The sequence below is a fragment of the Dipteris shenzhenensis genome, chromosome 25 (genome assembly GCF_047967505.1).
Source record: "Dipteris shenzhenensis isolate YYH24624 ecotype China chromosome 25, Dip_SZ_1.0, whole genome shotgun sequence".
In the NCBI taxonomy this organism is placed as follows: domain Eukaryota; kingdom Viridiplantae; phylum Streptophyta; class Polypodiopsida; order Gleicheniales; family Dipteridaceae; genus Dipteris; species Dipteris shenzhenensis.
Window position 1 is genome coordinate 20,063,999 of NC_141620.1, and position 5,852 is coordinate 20,069,850.

At 32.0% G+C, this 5,852-nt stretch overlaps 1 long non-coding RNA gene across 1 annotated transcript; it reads left to right on the forward strand.

Annotated features, from left to right (window-relative positions):
* Positions 1-794: 794 nt before the first annotated feature.
* LOC147885569 (uncharacterized) lies at positions 795-1,190 on the forward strand. Its single transcript, XR_015543386.1, has 2 exons — positions 795-954; positions 1,034-1,190. It is a non-coding gene; the product is annotated as an uncharacterized LOC147885569 (long non-coding RNA).
* Positions 1,191-5,852: the final 4,662 nt, after the last annotated feature.

Sequence of the window (5,852 nt, forward strand, 5' to 3'; positions counted from 1 at the left end):
CTAGCCATGAATGTTGTAGCGATAATTGTCTCTTATTAGTGTGTGCTCTTCCTCTTAAGCATGAGAAGTCATTGGTATCAAAGGTTGCATCAACAAGTGATGGACTAGCATTGATAGGTAAAGGTAGATCCCATGAAATTTTCTTGTATAGGTGATGTTTCTAGGAGCAATAGCCATCTATTTACAATGATAGTATATATGTATATTGTTAATTATCTTCATACATATTCAACCGCTACATGCAAATCCATTGGTACTATTTGTGCAACTAGCCATGAATGTTGTTGTGAAAATTGAATGTCATTAATGTGTGCTCTTCCTCTTAAGAATGATCAATCATTGGCATCAACCATTGCATCATTAAGCAATGTACTAGCACTAACAGGTAAAATTTTATCCCGTAAAAGCATTCCTCATCAGTGTCTTTTTTGTGAGAAGACATAGTCATCTATGTATAGTGTTTTAATGATCATTATGAATCTTCATGGCATTGAAATAGAATTGACCGTGACATGAAAATCCATCGGTGCTATTTGTGTGGCTAGCCATGAATGCTATAGTGAAAATTGTCTTTTATTATTGTGTTCTATCCCTCTTAAGGATGAGGAGTCATTGGTATCAAAGGTTGCATTAACAAGAATGAGCTAGCATTGGCTATGGTAAAATTTGATCCCTAAATTTCCTATGTGCTCTTCCAATTAAGCATGATGAGTCCTTGACGTCATTAGAGAATTATGATAATTTCCACCAATAAAAGTATTACTCACTTGAGCCCAATTGTCATTGTTACAGAATCAGCCCTTGCATGCAAAGCCATTGGCGCCATTTGTGCAAGCAACCATGAATGTTGTAGTGAGAGCTGCCTTTTACTAGTGTGTGCTCTTCCACTTAAGTATGAGCAGCCCTTAGCATCAAAGAAACCATTAATGACCAACGACCTTGCTACATTCACAGGTATGATGATTTGATTACCTAAAAGCTTTTGGCATCACTAACCTTATTGATTATGATACATATTGTGGCATTGTTACAGAATCCATTCCTACATGCAAAGCCATCGGTGCTATTTGTGCCAATAGTAACGAATGTTGTAGTGAAACTTGCCTTCTATTGGTGTGCACTGGTCCACTAAATCATAAGCAATCATTGGTGTCAGATGAAGCATCAACAACTAATGGACTAGCTTTAATTTGAAAGGTATACACAAAAGTGTGTAACTTGTGATTTCATCTCATAATTTTTCTTCTTATAAAATTTATGTAATCTTTAGTAGTGTCCATTAAGGTAATCACCAAGAATTATGTTTCTTTAACAGGTATCTATATTTGCTAGTTGTTACTAATGATCTTTTTAGAGTGGGAAGGCTTTCTTTATTGTGCATATATTTTTATTCAATTCATTGATATGGGTTTGATTTTTTTAATATTTATTCCAATTCATAACTCTTCACTTATAGTGGATTATATCATGATGATGTGTGCAGAAAGTGCCCCTACATGCAACATTATTGGCAGAAGATTGTTGTTCTACAATTTGTCTATTGCCTATTTGCCTAGTATAGTCATGGATCACATGGTTTCAATTAAATTACCTTATGGCCTTGTAATCCACCTAGCCTATGTGCTCCTTGACAAAGGGTTGGTGGGCATTGTGAGTAGCTAGCTCACAAGCACACTAAAGAAGGTTATACCTTCTTCTTCTTGTGAAATTATAAATAAAATAAAATACGTTATTATCTTTGTGAAATTATAAATAAAATTAAAAAACGTGATGAATAATGTCAAAAAAATATTCTTTCATGAATTTTAAATAACACAAAATAAGAATGCCTTTAATAAATCAAATCATGTGAGGCATTAGACATACCATTTGTAGTTTTTATATGAGTACCAATTTTTTGATTTGAAATTTCACACATGTTTCTATTATAAAGAGTGAGATTAATTATAAGTTATTTTGGATCCATTTGAATCAAAACCAGAGATACCGTTTGCATGGAATTTAGGATGGAGACTTTGACTAAAAAATGTAACAAGTCTTAATGCATGGATATCAATTTTTTAAAGGCTTCCATACATCTAGGATGGATAGTTGGACTATAAAATTTAACAAATATTCATGCATGGAAATCAATTTACATACTCCTTTGTTTGATGAGATACTTTTAAAAAAACTTCCAAAATGAAATACATATGTTAATCCTTTGAACTATTATATTCGTACTTAATAGCAAAGATTGTCTGGACAACCTTCTATACTACATCTATGGACATATAAGATTACTTTCAACTAATGCTAATTTTTATGCAAAATGAACTTTAAGAAAGTAATATGTTCACAATCTTTGACAAGGTAGTATTTAATATTTGCACATTTACAATTACTACAACAAATGTGAAGATTGTATTACAAATGTTGAATTTAGATGTGATCCAGTTCATATTTTGAAAACTATGAGAAAATAATAAATTTTATTCTACCACTCCTCTTCAAAGAATTTCTCACATAACAATAGTCCACTACCTATTTTGGTTTATCTAGCATCCCATGGAATGTTGTTCTCTATCTTTTTTTAGAGTTTTCTGATAGGATCTTATTTTATTCACATAATTTATCTATCATGCAAGATCATTTACAATTTGAAAATGAATTGAGTTTCTCATAGATTGATCAAATTTACTTTTGAGAAAAGATTTGATGCCCTCGGCATAGAGATAATGCAATCTTGTCGACGTATTACAAAATAATATATTCAAGTTCTAGCCAATTCATCACTTTACTTAATGTCATCCAGCCATAGGCAATAGCCAATATTCATAAAAACAATAGTCAAACAAATGAAATCTTGTAAAATTACAAAGATTTCATCAATGTTTCCTTTCTAGCATGGATTGAGGGAAGGCCTATTATGATTTATATAAACCTATTTTGAACCCAAACAATTGTAGCTAGTTCCCTCACCTATGTGCTCTTAAAACGTTAAAAATTACTATATTATAAAAAAATAAAAATAAAAATGTCAATTACTTCCTTCTTGAACTACTTTTAACAATGCTAATTTTTGTGCACAATAAAACTTAATAAATTAATATGCTCATAACCTTTGGTATGGTAGTATCTAATATTTTCACATTTACAATTTCTTTAAGAAATTTGAAGTCTATACTAAAAACATTGAATCTAGAAACATATGGTTCTTCACTAAGACACACAATACTTTTTATCTACTAATAAAGTATATATTTTAAAAACTATGAGAAAATTATAAGTTATCTACCACTCCTTTTTCACATAAACATACTCCGCTACTTGTTTTGGTTGATCTAGTATCCCATGAATTATAACTAGTATATATCATTTTTCAAAGTTTTTTGATAAGAAGGTAATTTTCTAATTCATAAATTATCCATTATGCAAGATCGTTTTTTATTTAAAAATTAATTTCTTTTCTCATATATTAATCAAAATTACTTTTGAAACAAGAATATGTGCTCTAGGCATACAAGAAATATTTAGTAACATAATCCTAGTAAAGAATATTTTACAAAGTCTACCTAGTTAATCACTTTACCTAATGTCATCCAACTAAAGGTGATATATACATAGACAATAGCTAAAATAATCAAATCTTGCAAAACTACAAAGATTTCAATAATACTTCCTTTGTAGCATGGAGTGAGGGAAGGCTTATCACTATTTCTATAAGCATGTTTTTAACTTAGTGCCTTCAACATAATTATATCTACTTACTTCACCTACATGCTCTTAAAAATATTGAGCATTAATATATTTTAAAGTAATAAAAATAAGAATCAATCGCTTCCTTTACTTTGATAAGCACTTCTTCTTAAAGGTATATATCTAGAAGCTTGCTATACTTGATCCTAATTTTATTTAAGTATGAACAAAGAGGTCCACATGTGTCATAGCGAGGCCTATTGTAATCTCATTGTAATTCATTATTTATAATTGATATCTACTTAGAGAGGCATGTGCATAGAGAAATATTGCTAGTGAATTGCATAATTAATGTCTTTTTTTCGGGAGGGGGGGGGTAAAATATGTTTGCATATATTTATGTCCAGTGTAAAAGTGACCAGCGTAAAAGTGTCTTTTGTAATTAAACCTCAAAGCACAAAAAGTCACAGTCCTTCATCTTCGACATGAAAGCAACTTAAGGGACTGTTACCCTTTAGTCTATAGATTTTCTTGAGAAATCTTACACTAGCCAAAGATCTTGTCATGATCTTCCCTCTTTTTGTGTAACTAATCACAAACATGGTTGAAATTCAAAATGCCCTACTCCAACTACTTTTGTGCCTATTATAGTGTCATATGAGAGCAAGATGTTTGACTAGTAGGCATGATTATAGCTCATAGAAACAAAGATACCTTCCAAATAGCCTACTAAATGAGCTACCATTCCTAGGAAACCAGATCACATAATCCTCCTGGGAATTAAAGAGAACATTTTTAAACTACATATTATTTCTGGAAGCCCATATGTATTATATTGCATGTGCTCTGACTTTTACCCACACTTCATGCTTGACTCTACATCCCTAAAAGAATGGGCTTCCAATTTATTGGCTCTCCTAAGTGCATTTGTATTGTCTAGTTTCAAACCCTTATGGCATTAGGATATGGAGCAAAAAAATAAAAGGTGTCTTCTTTATGACTAGGGCATCCCTTTCCCTTTCCATATCCTTAATTGATTGCCTCTCCTCTTTGTTCATCCAAGCAATCTTGTGCAAGATTAACCACATAAAAGAGTTGAAATCTTCTCTGGTATTTTTTATCCTAGAGTTCAGTACATACTCTCTTCATCTGAATGTATAGGTTTCCATCTTATGTTTAGCACCCTCCAAACTTTCTCAAAAATTGTTTACAAGAGGGGGGATGAAAAGGAGGTTGACTTTTACAAGATCATTATCATTGAGGGGATTGACCTTAATTAAACATAAATTGACACCTAAATAGAGTCAATACGTAGGAATCCCCCTTTAATTGCTATTGAACCAAATCTAACAGCTAAGGGATTCATATAGATTCCACAAGGACAAAGTACTCCTTTGGGAAATCATGTCTCATTGTTTGCAAAGAAGAGAGCCTAGGATAATGCACTACTACAGAAAATACTACTACATGCCATTCAATTTTTAACACTTATCTCTTGATATTTTTTGTGCCTTAGAATATGTTTTGCATGCAACTAGCAATTAGTCCATAAAATGTATGGTTGGCAAAGGGAAAAATCTATCAATATGAGCATTGGTATAGGCATCAATGTGGGTATTTGGACATTGACACCCATACCAACTGTGGCATTCTAGATATTGACAGATATACTAACACCTATATGGACACCAGCATTCCCGAACAAACATTACAAAAAGTAGTCTGCAATGAGGTAGTTAGAAAGCTGAGCCACCAAAAGTGAGGCAAGCAAAAAGCTGAGCTACTAGAAGCGACCCAAGCTATGGACAAGCACATAAATGTAAGTCTTTAAGTCTTTTTATTATTCTCAAAATCTTGCTATTAATTGTACTTCCTACCAAATTCATTAACTTCATTGATTGAATTAGTATCATGGCTTGATAAATTACATTACTGACTTCATTGCCATATCATGAACTTCAGTGACAACAAATTATTCAAGTGGCATAAGAAATTCCATGAGTGACTTCTATTCATGAAGAATGTTGGATCACACTCATAGATGTTATTTGTATTGATAAGGGTATCCTGAAGGCTAGGCTTAATGATTGCATGTTCATTTAGTCTAAAATTCAAGAAGAAAGAAAGACGTTTCACTCAAACATGAATCCCAAAAATTGAAATGCATCTTCATC